Here is a 19573-nt window from a genome sequence, read left to right as displayed (position 1 = left end):
TTGAAAAACTACAACTCCCAGCATGCCCTGACAGCCAACAGCAGGTGACACCCAGGTTAGGAAACCCTGTTTACACTTTATTACAAACCTACAAAAGGTATGTTATAGATCAGCGTTTCCCAACTAGGGTGCCTCCAGCTGTTGAAAAACTACAACTCCCAGCATGCCCGGACAGCCTTCGGCTGTCCGGGCATGCTGGGGGTTGAAGTTTTTCAACAGCTGGAGGCACCCTGGTTGGGAAACGCTGTTATAGTTTAATAGCTTCTTAGGGGTTCACCCCAGGACTTCTCAGGAGAGAGTCCAGAGTGCGAGTGTCCTGCTTAGAGAGTCCCAGGGCAAGTGTGTTGTGTAGAGTCCTATGCCCGTCCATTGCTGTGGCCCCCTGGTGCGGTATGGGTCCTCTCTGTCAGGGCGGTAATGCAGTAGGCCTCTCACCAGCTATAGAGTCTATAGGAATGGCATGGCGCTGAGCGAACCTCCCGAGGCTGCACATAGTAACACGTCCACCACGCCCTCCTCAACTAGGTGACACAACACCAGGGAGTTCCCGCGATAACTCACGTGATTGTCGCTCACATCCCTCCTTCCAGCCGCTCATCGTTACGTCACGACACCGGATCCAGGAAGTGAGCTGGACCCAGTGCAGCGGCTCGGCAGCTTGTCAGTGCGCTGGCTTCTGCTGTCACTGGCGGCCGCTGCTCCGGCCTGGTGACGTCACCGCCCGCTCAGCTGGGCCTAGAGCAGCCTTAGCCGGAGGATAAGCTAGAGGATAAGCCGGGGTGCAGCCACTCCCTGCCATGGAGCTGTGACAGGGGCACCCCCTACCACCTGGACGGGGCTATGGGATATGAATGAGCACAGCTGTTTTGCAGGTAGAGTCAGTGTTGTGTTTGTCAGCTGCTGTCCGGCCAGTGACGTGCGGGAGGGGTCATGGTGACAGGAGGCTGTTTGTACAGTGGTGTGTGCTACAGGGGGAGATGTCACATATGTACAACTGTATAGTACTATACCACTGTAAGAGCTGTCACATATGTACAACTGTATAGTACTATACCATTGTAAGAGCTGTCACATATGTACAACTGTATAGTACTATACCACTGTAAGAACTGTCACATATGTACAACTGTATAGTACTATACCATTGTAAGAGCTGTCACATATGTACAACTGTATAGTACTATACCACTGTAATAGCTGTCACATATGTACAACTGTATAGTACTGTACCACTGTAAGAGCTGTCACATATGTACAACTGTATAGTACTATATCATTGTAAGAGCTGTCACATATGTACAACTGTATAGTACTATACCATTGTAAGAGCTGTCACATATGTACAACTGTATAGTACTATACCACTGTAATAGCTGTCACATATGTACAACTGTATAGTACTGTACCACTGTAAGACCTGTCACATGTATACAACTATACAGCACTATACCACTGTAAGAGCTATCACATGTGTGTCACTTTATGGCACTATACCACTGTTAGAGCTGTTACATATGTACAGATATATATATATATATATAGCACTATACACTGTAAGAGCTGTCACGTGGACAACTGTATAGCACTATACCACGGTAAGAGCTGTCATGTGTGCGTACAACTGTATAGCACTTTACCACTGTAAAAGCTGTCACATATGTATGCAACTTAATAGCACTATACCACGGTAAGAGCTGCCACATATGTATGTAACTATATAGCAATATACCTCGGTAAGAGCTGTCATATGTACAACTGTATAGCACTATACCACTGTAAAAGCTGTCACATATATATGTGCAACTGTAAAGCATTATACCACTGTAAGAGCTGTCACGTGTGCAACTGTATACGGTATCTCACATAAGTGACTACAACCCTCACATTTTTGTACATTTTTGTAGCTCTTATAATGGTATAGGGCTATATAGCTGCAGACAGGTGACAGCACTTAATGTTGTGTACCCTCAAAATAACTCACACAGTCATTAAAGGGGTACTCCGATGGGGAAAAAAAATTTTCAAATCAAAAAGTTAAACAGATTTGTAAATGGCTTTTCTATTTAAAAATCTTTAGCCTTCCAGTACTTATCAGCTGCTGTATACTACAGAGAAAGTTGTGTAGTTCTTTCCAGTCTGACCACAGTGCTCTCTGCTGCCATCTTGGTCTGTGTCAGGAACTGTCCAGAGTAGAAGCATGGCCCATAGCAAACCTCTCCTGCTCTGGACAGTTACTGACACAGACAGAGATGTCATCAGAGAGCACTGTGGCCAAACTGGAAAGAACTACTTAACTTCCTCTGTAGTATACAGCAGCTGATAAGTGCTGGAGGGCTTAAGATTTTTAAGTAGAAGTAATTTACAAATCTGTTTATCTTTCTGGCACCAGTTTATTTGAAAACCGGAGTACCCCTTCAATGTCTAAACCTTGGCAACAAAAGTCAGTACATCTCTAAGTAAAAATGTCCAAAGCTAGCTCAATTAGTCATTTTCCATGATAGTGTAAATGGGGATCAGGTGTCTTAAATTTGGTGTTATCACTCTTACACTCTCTAATACTGGTCACTGGAATTTAAACATTGCGCCTTATGGCAAAGAACTCTCTGAGGATGTGAAAAAAAAATTAGTGTTGCTCTACATAAACTCTACATTAAGATGGCCTAGGCCAGGAATAGGCAACCTTCAGCACTGCAGATGTTTGGGACTACATCTCCCTTGATGCTTTGGCAGCATTCTGACTGTAAGAGCATCATGGGAGATATAGTCCAAAACATCTGCAGTGCCAAATGTTGCCTATGCCTGGCCTAGGCTATTAGAAGGTTGCCAAGACCCTGAAACTGACCTGCAGCACAGTGGGCAAGGCCATACGGCAGTTTCACAGAACAGGTTCCACTCTGAACAGGCCTCACTGTAGTAGACCAATGAAGTTGAGTGCACATGCCCAGTGTTAACATCCAGAGGTTGTCTGTGGAAAATAGACATATGTGTGCTGCAAAGGTTGAAGGTGGGGTGGATCAGCCTGTCAGTGCTGAGACCATATGCTGCACACTTTATCAAATTGATCTTCATGATCTGCAAGGTGGCCTCTTCTTAAAGGAAAACAGTCACCCTGATCACCCACACTAAACCCAATATACTGGGTTATAGTGTGGGTGATCAGGAATCCATAGAGTGGTCACTTACTATAAACGGTGCCGTGCTTCCCGAAATATTGGCTGGCTAATTCAGGGAGTCGTGTGCAGGAGGCGGGGCCCTGCCAGCTGGGTGCTCTGGCTCTGGAAATATTGGCTGGCGAAGTTGTGAATTTAGGGAGTATTGCGCACCACTGCTTCTTTCTGTCTGCTCAATCAATCGTCCTCTTAGTTAGCATATTCATATTCTGCGACTCCACGTCTTAGTGACGTGAGTCACATGTCACTTGAGCGCATGTGCCAGCGGTTTGCATACAGCTCTCATGTCCTGAGCTCTGACTGCTGAAAGCAGTCATGTGAGAGCTGTAGAGCTGCCGGCGCATGTGCTCTACTGACTCACGTGACATGTGACTCGCGTCACTAGGACTTGCAGTCGCACAATATGAATATGCTAACTAAGGGGATGGTTGATTGAGAAGACAGAAAGAAGCAGTGGTGTGCAATACTCCCTGAATTCAGAACTTCGCCAGCCAATATTTCGGGAACCACAGCACCGATTTATAGTAAGTGACCCTCTTTGGATTTCTGGTCACCCACACTATAACCCAGTTTATTGGCCTTAGTGTGGGTGATCAGGGTGACAGTTTTCCTTTAAAGGAAAGCTTTCAGCCTGATCAGCCAGTCCAAATCCAAAATACTGGGTATACAGTGGGTAACCAGGAGTCCAACAAGGGGTTACTTACTTAATTTCGTCCAGTAGGTCCTGAGTTATGGGCTGCCGAAATCCTGCTGCTCAATTTACTGAATAGCGCACAGGAGACGGGGCCTTGCTGGCTGGCTGCCCCTGCCTTCGTCCATCAACTCCTAATGCTGCCCACGTAATTAGCATATTCATTTCTGGCGACTCCACGTCCTAGTAATGTGAGTCGCCGGTCATGTGAGCGCTGCGCTCTGTCGGTAGAGCACATGCGCTATAGTAATACATACAGCTCTCACGTTCTGATGACTTGAGAACTGTGACTTCTGCAAGCAATCTGCAGAACAGCAGTGCGCATGCGCCACTTCCAGTGAATATGCTAATTACGAGGGCGGCATTTTGAGCTGATGGACGGAGGCAGGGGCAGGCAATCAGCAAGGCTTGAGCGAATTGAGCAGCAGGAATGCGGCGGCTCATAACGCAGGACTTACTTGACGAAATTAAGTGGCCCCTCGTTGGACTCCAGGTCACCCACTCTATAACCCAGTGTTTAGGGTTTATAGTAGGTGATCGGGCTGACAGTTTTCCTTTTAAGATGATGCACAAGAAAGCCTGCAACCAGCTTGCTTAAGACAAGCAGACTAAGGATATGGATTATTGGAACAGTGTCCTTTGGTCCGATGAAACCAAGAAGGGGTCAAGCATATGTATACCAACTACCAGGTGAAGAGTATAGAGAGAAGTGTGTCAAGCATGGTGGTGGGAGAGTCATGGTCTGGGCCTGCATGCGTGCTGAATGAATTACTGTGACATAGTGAAACACAGCATGATTCCCTCTCTTGCAGGGCAGTAGTCTAACATGATAATGACCCCAAACACACCTCCAAGGTGACCATGGCCTTAATAAAGAATCTGGGAGTAAAGGTGATTGACTGGCCAATTATGTCTCCAGACCTAAACCCTATTGAGCATCTGTGGGGCATCCTCAAATGGAAAGTGGGGGAGTGCAAGGTCTCTAACATCCACCAGCTCTGTGATGTCGTCATGGATCAGCGGAAGAGGACCCCAGTGACAACTTGTGAAGCTCTGGGGAACTCCATGCCCAAGAGGCTTAAAGCAGTGCAGGAAAATAAGTTTCCGCACACTTTGGGCTCATATTGGACATTTCCACTTAGGGGTATACTCACTCTTGTTGCCAAGGTTTAGACATTAATGGCTGTGTGTTTAGTTATGAGGCGACACAACAAACATTGTTATACAGTCTGTGCGCTCACTACCTCTCATTAACTCGATAAATGTTATAATCCTCCCAGTTCACTGCCCCCATCATGATAAATCACCCCCTGCCTTTATTTTTATTATTTTTTTTTAGTTTTCTACCTTGATATTGCTCTGAATTTTCTGCTCAGTCTCAGTTAAATTCAGACTGGGAAGGGGCGTTACCCAGCAGGCTGTGACATCATCTGAAGCCATACACCCCCCTCAGCACTCCAGACTGCATTTCCTGTTTTGGGACTTCTGCAAGTCCAAAGTCTGTGCAAAAGATGGAGGGAAATGTGCTCTGGACAAGTAGGGAGACACATAGTGGCACCTTTTTTAAACACAAAGTATATTAGAAAGATTTTTAATTTACCAAGGAGTACAATAGCAAAAATTAGTTTTAATGAGAGTGCCCATTTAAATTGCAGTGTCATTTCTATAGTGTTGTCACATGAAAATATATAATATATTTACAAAAATATGAGTTGGGAGATACTATAGCACTATTCCACTGTAATACAGCGCTATGGCAGAGCCGGAGATTGCCGAAGGCAGCGCTCCGGCTCTGCCATAGAGTTATATTTAGGGGTCGTGTCAGCCACCGCTTTGTGCGGTGGTCAAAGCGCTCTCTTCCCGCGGGCTGCTGGGGCCCTGTACAGGAGATCGCGGGGGGCCCCATCGGTCAGACCCCCTGTGATCTAAAACTTATCCCCTATCCTAAGGATATGTTTTTCAGCACTGGACTACTGCTTTAATTAATTCCGTTGGATGGATTTCATTGGAAGAAAGTAGAGATGAGCGAAGTTACAGTGATTTGATTTGTCACAAACTTCTTGGCTCGGCAGTTGCTGACTTTAGCCTGCATAAATGAGTTCAGCTTTCAGGTGCTCTGGTGGGCTGGAAAAGTTGGATACAGTCCTAGGAGAGAGTCTCCAGCCCACCGGAGCACCTGAAAGCTGAACTAATTCATGCTAAAGGCTAAAGGCAGCAACTGCCGAGCCGAGACGTTCGTGTCGAATCGAATCACTGTAACTTCGTTCATCTCTACTACTCACCTCTCTGGGTCTCTGTGCTCTCCCTGATCTACTGATGGTGGTCAGAACCTGCTGTACTGGCAGAGCAGGGAGAGCACGTCATCAGGTTTAGTTAACAGAGGCATTGGGGTGGCCATGAGCCAAGCTGGACTGGGGGAGGTTAATAGTTTCTCTTACACATGCAGCCCCTGTAGTTAGGTTTTTAATTAATTTGTAATACCTCTTTAAGTTGACTGAACAATAACAGGAGGACAGATTTAATGGGGGTATTATAATTTAAGCAACAAATTTTATTGTTTGAAATTAAAAAGTTATTTAATTTTCTAATATTTTGTATTGATTCCTCAAGTGTGTTAGGATCTCTGCTTACGGTGAATTCCGCTAGAAAATTGAACATGTTTAATCTTTGGGCTGACTCATGTTCAGAAGATCTGCTACGGAACTTCTGTAGTGTGAACTGAGCAGCACAATCCTCCCATTGAGATGAATGAGAGTCTGCTGCAAACAGAATCTGCGTGGTATTTCCTCATGGAAATTCTGTGCAGAAATAGTGTAGTGTAAACATGCCCTTACAGATATAGTACAGTTATCAGAGCCTTGCACCTGTGTGTCTATCACATGACCAGAATAATAAACAGTACCCATGTTCCTATTTAAAGGGGTACTCCGGTGGTCAATGTGTTTTTCCGTTTTTGACTTACCCTATTTGTTTTGTATCATTTCTATTCTTGTTGTTTAGGCTACTCCATTTCCGTTCTTTGTTGTCTTTTTATCCCCCACTTTGTTTTCCTATCTTTGCTTCCATTTCCTGTTTCTTGCTGTGCTGAAAACTACAAATCCCAGCATGCCACATGCCTTGCTGGTTTGGGGCAGTTCCTTTTTTTTGTTTTTGTTTGTTTGTTCTGCCCTTTACCCACCCTACTATTTTCCCGGGTCGGCCCCCTTATACACAGCACACTAATATAATCAGCCCTGGTTGTGATACACTGGCATACACACACAAAAGGGACTACAACTCCCAGCATGTGTCATTCAGGAGTCTTCAGTCTGTGGTATAACACCAGCATGCTGCCTCTGTAGTCTCCTGGGGGTTCTAGTTCACCACACCTCTATAGGGCATACACCAGTGTTTCCCAATCAGGGTACCTCCAGGTGTTGCAAAACTACTACTACCAGCATGCCCGGACAGCCAAAAGCTGTCTGGGCATGCTGGGAGTTGTAGTTTTGATACCAGCTGAAGACACTCTGGTTGGGAAACAATTCACTTTGTTTGTAATATACTGAATAGGCTAGGCCAGGGTTTCCCAATCGGTGTGGCTCCAGCTCTTGCAAAACTACAACTCCCAGCATGCCCAAAGGCTGTCAGGGAATGCTGGGAGTTGTAGTTTTACAACAGCTGGAGGCACACTGGTTTGGAAACACTGGTGTAACATGATGTGTATGCTGAATAGGCTAGGACAGTGTTTCCCAACCAGTGTGCCTCCAGCTGTTGCAAAACTACTACTCCCAGCATGCCCAAAGTCTGTCCAGGCATGCTGGGAGTTGTAGTTTTGATACAGCTGGAGGCAGACTGGTTTGTAAACACTAGCATACACACACATAACAGGGACTACAACTCCCAGCATGTGTCATTCAGGAGTCCCCCCCCCCCCACACATAGAAATCATCCCCAGTCTGAGATTTATTCCCCTGCAGTCTATACATCCCCAGCCCGTGCACCTTGTTATCCCTTCACATAACACTTCCTCCCCTTCACATACATCTTCTCTGTCTTCTTTCAGTGCAGACCTTCGTCCTCACAAGACAGAGCAGGGGGAGGGGGAGATGAGGAGCTGTGTAGGAGCTTCTTGCTCTCATGCACACCTGTGACCACCTGGAGGGGGCGATGAGGGGGCGTGGTCTATCTCTGTCACACAGTTCTGAAAGAACAGAGAAAAAAAACAAAAAACATGACATCTTGTCCACAGCCTAATCCTAACCTGTGGACAACAGTAAGATATCCAACACAGAACTACAGAACTTCCTGGCCCACAAACAAGTAAGAAAAAAAAAAAAACACATGCTACACAAACATATAATACATGTCAATTGCAAAAAACCTGAACATTAAAAGAAGATGCAATATAGCCAAAAATCTTAACCACCGGAGTACCCCTTTAAGGCAGAGATCTTAAAGGACATCTGCAGTGATATAACACTTCTCCCCTATCCACAGGATGGAGGATAAGTCTTTAATCGCGAGGGGTCTGACTGCTGGGGCCACGGCTCCGACGCGGCTGTTCCGTGCAGGAGGCATGCCAGCCGCAACATAACGCCGCTGCCGACACGCCTCTCCATACAGTTCTCCGGGAGAGGTGGGAATGCAACCTTCGTGCCTCTCCCATAGCGCTGTATGGGGAGGGGGCGTACACTACACTACTCGCATTAGCCGCTCTCACACAGCTGCAATGCCGGGGCCTGTTTGGGAGATTGTGGGGGGTCGCAGCGGTCAGACACCCCCCCCCCCCCCTGCGATCAAACGCTTATCTCCTATCTCCTGTGGATAGGGGATAAGTGATATATCACTGCAGATGTCCTTTAACAACAATAAGGATTTGTTATGTTCATAAAAAATATGATTGTACCTTTTTTACATTTCAGGTTTGAGTATTATTTTTATTTTAATCTAAACCACCTTATTGTCTTTGGTTAGGATTCCTGCTTCTGTGCAGTCTATGGCTGCTCCTGGATTAGCCCTACAATGTATCTAGGATTTTTCAGAGAGAAGACCTTGCTGCTCAGCTGTGTTTCTATGAAGAGTTAGCTGATACACTTAGACAGATCCTGCAGGCTTCTAAATGCTTGGAAGCAAGGGATCATTGCACATGGTGGTGACTTGTGACTTGCTTCCATTAGAGACAGACTGACAGGCCTTGATGAATTGCTGTTATTTTGAGGAGGCATAAATGTGTGCTTCTTGGTATTTTGGGTTCTTCAGTGTGTACTGTGGCTGCTGGATGGTATTCAGAGAGCGAGGTTGAATCCGGTAGGGGCCATTGTTATTTGCTGTTCTTGCATGATTTATTCTAGACATTTAGGATGCTGGGGTCAGTTTCACTCAACTGTGCAAATGTAGATTTATTAGTCTGACTCATTTCTAATTATATTGCTACCCTCCAAAACCAGGAGGAGTGCCACACAAATGGTTACTCCAGGTTTCATGTGCCTGGTACATAAGCCGTTACTGGTCACTTATAATACTGTGTATCTCTATCGGTACAAGTAGTTTTTGTCAGTAGCAAGAGGTTGTGTATGTCAGATGTAGTGTACATATGGGTTTTGTGAAAGCCTCATCTGTGCAGGAATGTAAGTTTTGCACCTTAACACTTCCCTTGCTTCACTTTAAAAATGGGTGGTGCAGGTGTTTGGGTTAGGGTGGGAAGGGTTACCATTTTGAGGGGATTTTACGGTTTGTGTCTTTTACTCTATTCTGTTGACATGTACCGATCTCTTTGTCGATTATGTGATGTTTTCACTGGTCTCGGGAAGTGTCGCTATTCACGGGTGCATATCCCTGTCTTTATTTCTTATTATGTTTGGAAAACACTTAAGAAAAAAACAATTAAATAAAATAATCAGAAATTAGCTTGTAGCTGGCATAGATTTCAATGTTGCATGCGGTGATGGCTATTTTTTGCAATTGGCCATTTGTAATATTTTACAGTCAATTTTTTTACATTTGCAGATTTTTTTTTTTTATTTCGGCCAAAAATTAAAAAACAAAAAAATAAATAAGAACATATACTTACCTACTTTGCTCTCTCAATGTTTCCCCTGTGAAGTCTTGAGGTCCCTTCTTATTGCTTTGGCTACTACTTCCAATACAGACTTATCTCTGCAGTTGCGGCCTGCTTATCCAATAACAGGCTGAAGCAGTGTCTTGGCTCAGTTGGTGATTGGCTGAGTGGGCCATCACTGCAGAGACGAGTCCGTATAGGATGTAGCAAAGGACTGGAAGACTACATAGGGGGATCCCCAAGGGATTGAGATGAGTATGTATGTATTCTTTTGAATTGTTGTAGAGCCTTCAGCAACATCTAAAAGGTCTCTGTGTAGCACAAGCTTAGAGCAATGCTTGCATAGGGTTTCCAGGCAGGAACCTTTGAACAACATTGCAAGATAACTAACTATACATTAAACATACTGCTATCAAATGAAGCTGTTTATTTAACCCTTTATTTCTGAATGAAGTAGGTTTTCAAAAGCTCCAAATTCCAGGCCAAAAAAGGATAGGTCCGAGCAACAATTCATAAAGACAAATGTTTTCGCTCACAAAGTGGATTTATTACCCTCGTGTTTAGGAATAGGTAACTAAAAATCTTTTACCTGTACACCAAAGATGTAAAAGAAATTTACCAGGGATCTCATTTTGATCCCTGGATTACGCCATCAAAATAAGATTGATGAGGGTCTGACACTATCTGGCGTGTATTAACATGCCTGTGATCAGTGTTATCGGCGCTTGACTGCTCCTGCCTGGATCTCGGGCACGGAGCAGTCATTCGTCGATCGGACACCGAGGAGGCAGGTAAGGGCCCTCCCGGTGTCCTGTAAGCTGTTCGGGACGCCGCAATTTCACCGCGGCGGTCCCGAACAGCCCGACTGACTAGCCGGTATAGTTTCACTTTAGAAGCGGCGGCCAGCTTTGACCGCCGCTTCTAAAGGGTTAATACCGCACATTGCTGCGATCGGCGATGTGTGATATTAGCCGCGGGTCCCGGCCGTTGATGAGCGCCGGGACCGACGCGATGTGATGCGGGGTCGCAGCTTGTCCCCGCTTCATATCTCGGGAGCCGGCACAGGATGTAAATATACGTCCTGCGTCGTTAAGGGGTTAACGTAGAGCTGGGCGGTATGACCAAAAATGTGTATCACGGTATTTTTGTAAATTATGGCGGTTCCATGGTACTTAATGGTATTTACCCCCCCCCCCCCCAGCCCCCCAATCATCATGTGACCCATGGGAGCTGCTTTTCTCCCCCTCGGTTTAACAGCCAAGTGCTGCGCTGTCACCCACATTGGGGGACTAATCAGATGTGACACACGAGCGCTGCTTCTCTCCCCCCCCCCCCCAAATAATTATCAGCCGCTGCGCTGTACTGTACTATCCTGAGCCCGGGCTGCAGAAATGAACAAAATAAACTTTAACAAACCTTCTTCCTACATTCCCTCGTTGCTCTGGAACTGGCCTCACGGTCCCTCCGCTTCTCTTTCTGCTTCCTGGGGATGGGAACTTCACAGAGCCATCAGCCTATCACCGGCCGGAGGATTAGTTGCCCGATGTGGGGACAGCGTGCTGCGGCTGATAATTCATTAATTCAAAGGGGGGGAGGGTATAAGAAAAATTCATATAGTGCAGGAAAAAAAATTTGGTATTCGGTATGAACCGGTATACCACCCAGCACTACCTTAACAATATAAAATGGGATAATGTCCTCAAAAACAAGAATACTGACACTAAATGGGAGACTTTTAAACATATCTTAAATTCTCACTGTAAGATGTACAGTCATGGCCGTAAATGTTGGCACCCCTGAAATTGAGAGTTTCTCACAGAAAAGGATTGCAGTAACACATGTTTTGCTGTACACATTTATTTCCTTTGTGTGTATTGGAACTAAACCAAAAAAGGAAGGGGAAAAAAAGCAAATTGGACATAATGTCACACCAAACTCCAAAAATGGGCTGGAAAAAATTATTGCCGCAAAAATAAATACAGAAAGACTCATTGCCAAAGAGAGTAAAACTAACCCCAAAATGTTCTTTAACTATATAAATAGCAAAAAGGTCGAAAATGAAAGTGTGGGCCCCTTAAAAAATTATGAGGAAGAAATTATAAACGTGGATCAGGAAAAAGCAAATATATTAAACAAATTCTTCTCCACTGTATTCACCGAGGAAAATGAAATGCCAGGTGAAATACAGTGTGATAAGGTAAAATCCCCAGTAGAGGTCACCTGTCTAACCCAGGAAGAAGTACAGTGCCACCTAAAAAAAAAAAAAAAAAAAAACAGACAAATCACCAGGTCTGGATGGCATTCACCCCCGTGTTCTAAAGGAATTAAGTAATGTTATTGACAGACCCCTAATTTTAATATTCCGGTACTCTATAGCAACAGGGACTGTTCCCCTGGACTGGCGCATAGCAAATGTGGTACCAATATTTAAAAAGGGGTCAAAAGGTGACCCCGGGAATTATAGACCTGTTAGTTTAACCTCTGTTGTATGTAAATTGTTTGAGGGTTTTCTAAGAAATGCTATTTTGGAATATCTTGATACAAATAAATGTATGACTCCATATCAGCATGGCTTTATGAGGGATCGGTCCTGTCAAACTAACCTGATCAGCTTCTATGAGGAGGTGAGCTCCAGACTGGACCAGGGGGAATCTCTGGATGTCATATATTTGGATTTTTCCAAAACATTTGATACAGTGCCACATAAAAGGTTGGTGCATAAAATGAGAAGGATCGGGCTGGGGCACAATGTGGGTAAGTAACTGGCTCAGTGATAGGAAACAGAGGGTGGTTATTAATGGTACTTATTCTTATTGGGTGACTGTTACTAGTGGGGTACCACAGGGGTCTGTCTTGGGTCCTATTCTGTTTAATATATTTATTAATGACCTTGTAGAGGGAGAGGGGTTGAATAGTAAAGTAACAATCTTTGCAGATGATACTAAACTCTGTAAAGCAGTAAACACAATAGAGGACAGTGCACTGTTACAACTGGATCTGGATAGGTTAGAGGTTTGGGCTGGGAAGTGGCAAATGAGGTTCAACACTGATAAATGTAAGGTAATGCACATGGGGAGGAAAAATCCGGACTTAGGAGTCTTAGTTAAAAGTAAATTTAGCTGTAGTGACCAGTGTCGGGCAGCTGCTGCCAAGGATAATAAAATCATGGGGTGCATCAATAGGGGCATAGATGCCCAATACAAGGAAATAATTCTGCTGCTGTACAAATCACTAGTCAGACCACACATAGAATACTGTGTACAGTACTGGGCACCAGTGTACAAGAAATATATAGTGGAGTTGGAGAGGGTTCAAAGACGGGCAACCAGGGTAATACAGGGAATGGGAGGACTACAGTACCCAGAAAGATTATCAGTATTAGGGTTATTTAGTTTAGAAAAAAGACGACTTAGGGGAGACTTAATAATTATGTATAAATATATTAGGGGACCGTACAGATAATCTCTCCCATGATCTACTTATACCCAGGACTGTATCAATAACAAGGTGGCATCCTCTACGTCTAGAGGAAAGAAGGTTTCTACACCAGCACAGGCGGGGGTTCTTTACTGTAAGAGCAGTGAGACTGGTATTCTCTCCCGGAGGAGGTGGTCATGGTGAACTCTGTAAAAGAGTTCAAAAAGGGGCTGGATGCATTTTTGGAGAATAATATCGCCGGTTATGTATACTAGAGTTAAAGGGACAGAACGTTGATCCAGGAATTTATTCTGACTGCCATATTTGCAGTCGGGAAGGAATTTTTAACTCTACTATGAGGGTTTTTTGCCTTCCTCTGGATCAACTCACTAGGGACTAGGGCTGCACGATATATCGCAAAATCAATCAAATCGCGATTTTTGCTTTTTGCGATATAGCGGGGGGCCAGCCAGAGCAGGTAAAAACTAATTTAAATACTAAAAGTTAGTGTTTCCCAACCAGGGGGCCTCCAGTTGTTGCAAAACTACAACTCTTAGCATGCTCGGACCGGCAAAGGCTGTCTGGGCATGCTGGGAGTAGTAGTTTCACAACAGCTGGAGGCACCCTGCTCGAAAACAATGAGCTAAGGGTGCAGGGAGAAAAATAAAAAAAAACTTCTGCTCACCTAGTCCCGGTCCCTGCAGATTCGTCCCCGTGTGCTCCGGAGTTTCCTTTCTTCTTAGTACAGGCAGTAGGACCTTTCCCTTTTCTGCCAATCACTGGCTGCAGTGGTGCCACTTGTCAACCCAGTGATTTGGCTGATGGGGAAAGGTTTGTACTGTATTTAAAAATAAAATAAAATAAATGTAATCAGCTGACTTCATTACCTATCAGATCTCTTCTGGCTGCTCACAAACCCCTCCCCATGCAGCTCCATCTGTATACTGCTGATCTCTCTATGGGAGCAGGATATATAGTAGTTGTACACCTACCCTTAGGCTGTGTTAACACATTGCTTTTCTACTGATATGTTACTAAAGGAAATGGCACTATTTTACTGCAACTGCACAAATCACTGTAAAATGCATAGTTTTTACATCAATTTAAAAAAATTATAATACAGCCAAAACGCGGTAAAAACACTACAAAAATGCACTAAAAGGGCAACATAGCCTGGAGAATTTTCATTAGACACATTAAGATTATTCTTTAATAATATATTAATGGAGTCATCATCAGTCTGTATCAATCTATCTTGCTTTATATCAACAATTCAGGCTGGTGGTCGTGGGGATGAAGGTGTAATGGTGTGGGGGACATTTTCTTAGAAAAACCTCCAAACCCCAGTCACCAAGGTGACGGGGTAAAAAACCCCTTATTGAAAATTCCCTCCCTAACTGTAAATATAAAACTTCACTTTTATTTCACTATTATTAAAAAAGTCCCCTGTAGTGAATAAAATTAGCAGGCTATTCCCTCAACTAGTGTAACTTCTCCTATCTGGAGTTCACAGTAATATGTACTTGACAGTGGCTGCAGACCACTGTCGATTGGGGAAAGTGCTGCAAATAAAATGTAATCAATCTGTTTCCCCTACATGTTTCGTGGTATGACCCACGTCCTCAGGGGTTAAGAGACAAATGGCCATTTGTCTCTTAAAATGCATAGTTTTTACATCAATTTAAAAAAATTATAATACAGCCAAAACGCGGTAAAAACACTACAAAAATGCACTAAAAGGGCAACATAGCCTGGAGAATTTTCATTAGACACATTAAGATTATTCTTTAATAATGGCCATTTGTCTCTTAACCCCTGAGGACGTGGGTCATACCACGAAACATGTAGGGGAAACAGATTGATTACATTTTATTTGCAGCACTTTCCCCAATCGACAGTGGTCTGCAGCCACTGTCAAGTACATATTACTGTGAACTCCAGATAGGAGAAGTTACACTAGTTGAGGGAATAGCCTGCTAATTTTATTCACTACAGGGGACTTTTTTAATAATAGTAAAATAAAAGTGAAGTTTTATATTTACAGTTAGGGAGGGAATTTTCAATAAGGGTTTTTTACCCCGTCACCTTGGTGACTGAGGTTTGGAGGTTTTTCTTGGTTTATTTAACCCCTTTTCCCGCCCTGGGCATTAAAGTTTTTGTTGGGGACATTTTCTTGACACACTTTGGGCCCCAATTGAGCATCTTTTATATGCGACAGCCTACTTTTAGTATTGTCCATCCCTTTGTGATCACAGTGTACCCATCTTCTGATGGCTACTTCCAGCAAAATAATGCCCCATGTCACAAAGATCACATCATCTCATACATGACATTAAAGGGGTTCTCTACCTCTAGACATCTAATCCCCTATCCAAAGGATAAGGAATAAGTTATGTCTGATCACAGGGGGTCCCGCCACTGGATACCCCGCAATCTCTCCTTCAGCACCCCCTGTCATCTGGTGCATGGAGCGAGCTTCATTCCGTGCCTGATGACTGGCGATGCAGGGGGCCCGGTGTGACGTCACGAAGGTCCGGGCCACCGCACCCCCCTCCATTAGACTTGCATTAAGGGGACGGGGCGTGAAGTCACAAGGGGGCGGGGTCGTGATGTCACGATTCTCCGGCCCCTGCATCGCCAGTCATCAGGCACGGAGCGAAGCTCGCTCCTTGCACCAGATGACAGGGGGTGCTGCAGGAGAGATCGCAGGGGGTTCCCAGCAGCAGGACCCCCGCGATCAGACATCTTATCCCCTTTCCTTTGGATAGGGGATAAGATATCTAGGGGCGGAGTACCCCTTTAAGCTCACTGTACTCCAATGGCTTCCACAGTTACCAGATCTCAATCCAATAGAGCACCTTTGGGATGTGGTGGATGAAGTCAGTGAGTGTTTTTGAATTTTGCGTAAAAATTTGTCACTATATATATTTGACCATCAGATCAAAATATAGGCCCTCATTTACTTAGAAAATCGGGTTGTAAGTCTATGTTGCTTTCTTACCTGACTGCTTTTTTCCCCCTGGTATTTATTATTATGTCGCATCCTGTTTGTCGCACGTGGGTTTTGTTGGTTTTGGAATCCACAACAATTCAACAAATTCGGGTTGGAAACCTTTATAAATACGTCGGAAAGCTCAGAGATGTTGGGTTACGCCCCTTTTTCGGGTTTGGGAGAATCCACATCGGGTCCGTCGGGAAAAAATGTTGCATCGTGTCGCAGACTGGCGCATGATGTCTGCGACATGTCGCAGACAAAGATGCGCAAAAAAAAACCGACAAAACAAGTCGGGTTTAGAATAGTAAATGAGGGCCATAATCTATAGTGAGAGGAGCTATGACAGTTGTAAAGAAAACATTATACGTAGGTGTCAACCCAGGTAACAGTGTGGGATGTATGGATCTCATCTCATCTTCTCCAAGGCATCTGTGCAACTGTTTTTTATGAAAAGTCTGGGATTGTACCAGCTTTAATTTTTAATAAATACATAAACTGACTAAAAGTCAGTATCACAGTGGTTATGGTACGTGGGAATGTACACGAAGGGTACGTTCACACGAGCAGATGTTTTGTGAGTGTTCTGATTACTAAATGCTGTGATCCTTCGTGTTCAAGACAGGTAAATGTCCAATATCAGAATGGTCTCCAAAGCCGATCATTGATGGTTGGTGTCAGCTGCAGATAGCAGCCAGAACCTGCAGTGTCAGTGGTCCCTCAACATACGGTGGTAATCCGTTCCAAACGGACCATTGTTTGTTGAAACCATCGTATGTTGAGGGATCCGTGCCATGTAAAGTATAGGACAGTGGTCTACAACCTGCGGACCTCCAGATGTTGCAAAATTACAACACACAGCATGCCCGGACAGCCAACGGCTGTCCGGGCATGCTGAGTGTTGTAGTTTTGCAACATCTGGAGGTCCGCAGGTTGTAGACCACTGTTAGAGGAAGTTGTACTCACCTGTCCCCGCCGCTCCGGACTATCACAGCTCTTCACCGCTGCACAGGATGTCGCCATCCATCGCTGTCGCCGCGTCCCCGAGGTGTCCCTGACGCTCCGGTAAGGCCTCTGCTTCCCCGGCATCCGCGCTCTCCGACGCTCCTATTGGATGACGGGACGGCGTGCGCAGCGACGTGATGACGTTGATGGAGAGCGCCCTGAAGCAGTCAGCGCTGCCGGATAGCCGTTTATGCGATGGCCCCGACATACAAAAGCATCGTATGTTGATGCTGCCTTCAATATGCTATGGCCTCCGAGAGGCCTTCGCATGTTGAAATTATTGTATGTCGGGGCCATCGTAGGTCGAGGGGTCACTGTATATTACTGGTTTAGCTTTAGTAGGCTTTGGGGAAACCTGATGTTTCTGGCTCAGAATTACAATGTCTTGATACATAATAAAGCAGATTTTGCCCTGTTTATGCTTGACCTGTGAGGAAATTAGACATTTATGGTCTGATTCTGCTGATTCTTTGCGGGATTGGACGACCACCTTATATGAATCACCCCTACTGGTGAGGAATGTCAGAGAAGAGAAGGATCGGGCATGTTCCGTTATAACTGCCCAATCCTTTTGTTTTCCGATAGATAGCCAGTTGTTTATTGGGGGGGGGGGGAATCAGTGGCATAGCTGTAAGCTCACAGCTATCTTCTGTGTATGGCTACTGTTTGTTGAGCATATAAGTGTGCATCCCTGCTCTGTATTATCTTTTTTTTTTTGTGCCAATTTCTTCAAGTCTGACAAGTGTCTCATGGGTCAGGGAGTACAGTAGGAGTTGAGTTTCAGATGTTCACATTTATGTTTTCTTGAAAATAGTACATATTTGTATGTAGCCTTCAGAGATTATTTTACATTCAGAACAGATTTTATGAAAGCACTTCCTGGATTTGCTGCTCGATAAAACAATGGCTGGAAGGGCGTGTATTGATACTGTTGCTTTAGTTTCACAGAAATAGCATATGGCTAAACGTGGTTGTAGGGGTTTTGTGTGGGAGGGCTTGTTTGTGTACAAACGGAGGGATGAACTTCATAGTTCAGCACTTTGATCTCCTATTGTGTCCCGTTGTAATGTGGATGATCATATCTTTAATATGATTTTAAGATGCAAGACTGGTTTTAAGTGTTAACTCTGATCTGGAAATACCTGGGCTTATATGTTAGGGAATTGTATTGTCAGTTGTATTGTAGTTTTCTAAAATGTTTTAGCAGAATTGAGAGCAGGAGCCTTCCGAATCTGCAGAAGGGTAGCTTTGTGAAAATATCATTCCCTGTGGTTTCCCTTAGAGTTTATCAGCAAACTAAAGCTTGTATAAACAGCTGTCTATAGAATCTCTGTGGATGCCAGGCTACTGAATGGTGATGGGCTTGAAGGTTTAATTTCCCCCAGGCTTCTCGTCTGTAACGTTGGATCACTCCTACTAGCAAAAGAATTGCAAGTGAATTTGTTAGGGGACTATATCCTAATATACAAAGCTTTGCAAATCCAAACTGGATGTTCTGTATTTTTCTATTACACACTAATTCTTGGTATACATAGCGATGCAAGTATTAGAAATGCTGAGGCATGGGAAATCATCTTTTATTATTACTTAGCACAATCAGGGCCGTAAATGTTGGCACCCCTGAAATTTTTCAAGAAAATTAAGTATTTCTCACAGAAAAGGATTGCAGTAACACACGTTTTACTATACTCCTGTTTATTCCCTTTGTGTGTATTGGAAATAAACTATAAAAAGGGGGGGGGGGGGGGGGGGAGCAAATTGGACATTATGTCACACCAAACTCCAAAAATGTGCTGGAAAGAATTATTGGCACCCTTAACTTAAAGGGGTTATCCAGAAAAACCTTTTTATTTTATTTTTTATATATCAACTGGCTTCAGAAAGTTAAACAGATTTGTAAATTACTTCTATTAAAAAATCTTAATCCTTTCAGCACTTTGTTGCCATCCATTTCTGGGTGATTTTTGACGTATGTTTGGGGTCATTGTCCTGCTGGAATACCCATGATCTCGGATGCAAACCCAGCTTTCTGACACTGGGCTGTACAGTATAACCCAAAGTCAGTTGGTAATCCTCAGATTTCATGATGCCTTGCGCACATTCAAGGCACCCAGTGCCAGAGGCAGCAAAACAACCCCAAAACATAATTGAACCCTCACCATATTTCACTGTAGGTACTGTGTTCTTTTCTTTGTAGGCCTCATTCCATTTTCTGTAAACAGTAGAATGATGTGCTTTACCAAAAACCTCTATCTTGGTCT

At 44.2% G+C, this 19573-nt stretch overlaps 1 protein-coding gene across 2 annotated transcripts in view; it reads left to right on the top strand.

Moving 5' to 3' along the window:
• The first annotated feature begins 594 nt into the window (after window positions 1-594).
• TAB3 (TGF-beta activated kinase 1 (MAP3K7) binding protein 3) overlaps window positions 595-19573 on the top strand; it is a 111600-nt gene continuing 92621 nt past the window's right edge. For both annotated transcript variants that reach the window (XM_056556146.1, XM_056556145.1), the window contains exon 1: window positions 595-872. The gene's annotated coding sequence lies outside the window, so the exon portion shown is untranslated. The remainder of the gene's footprint in view (window positions 873-19573) is intronic.

Source organism: Hyla sarda, chromosome 2 (genome assembly GCF_029499605.1).
Source record: "Hyla sarda isolate aHylSar1 chromosome 2, aHylSar1.hap1, whole genome shotgun sequence".
Taxonomy (NCBI): Eukaryota; Metazoa; Chordata; class Amphibia; order Anura; family Hylidae; genus Hyla; species Hyla sarda.
This window is presented reverse-complemented; position numbering and strand designations above follow the sequence as displayed.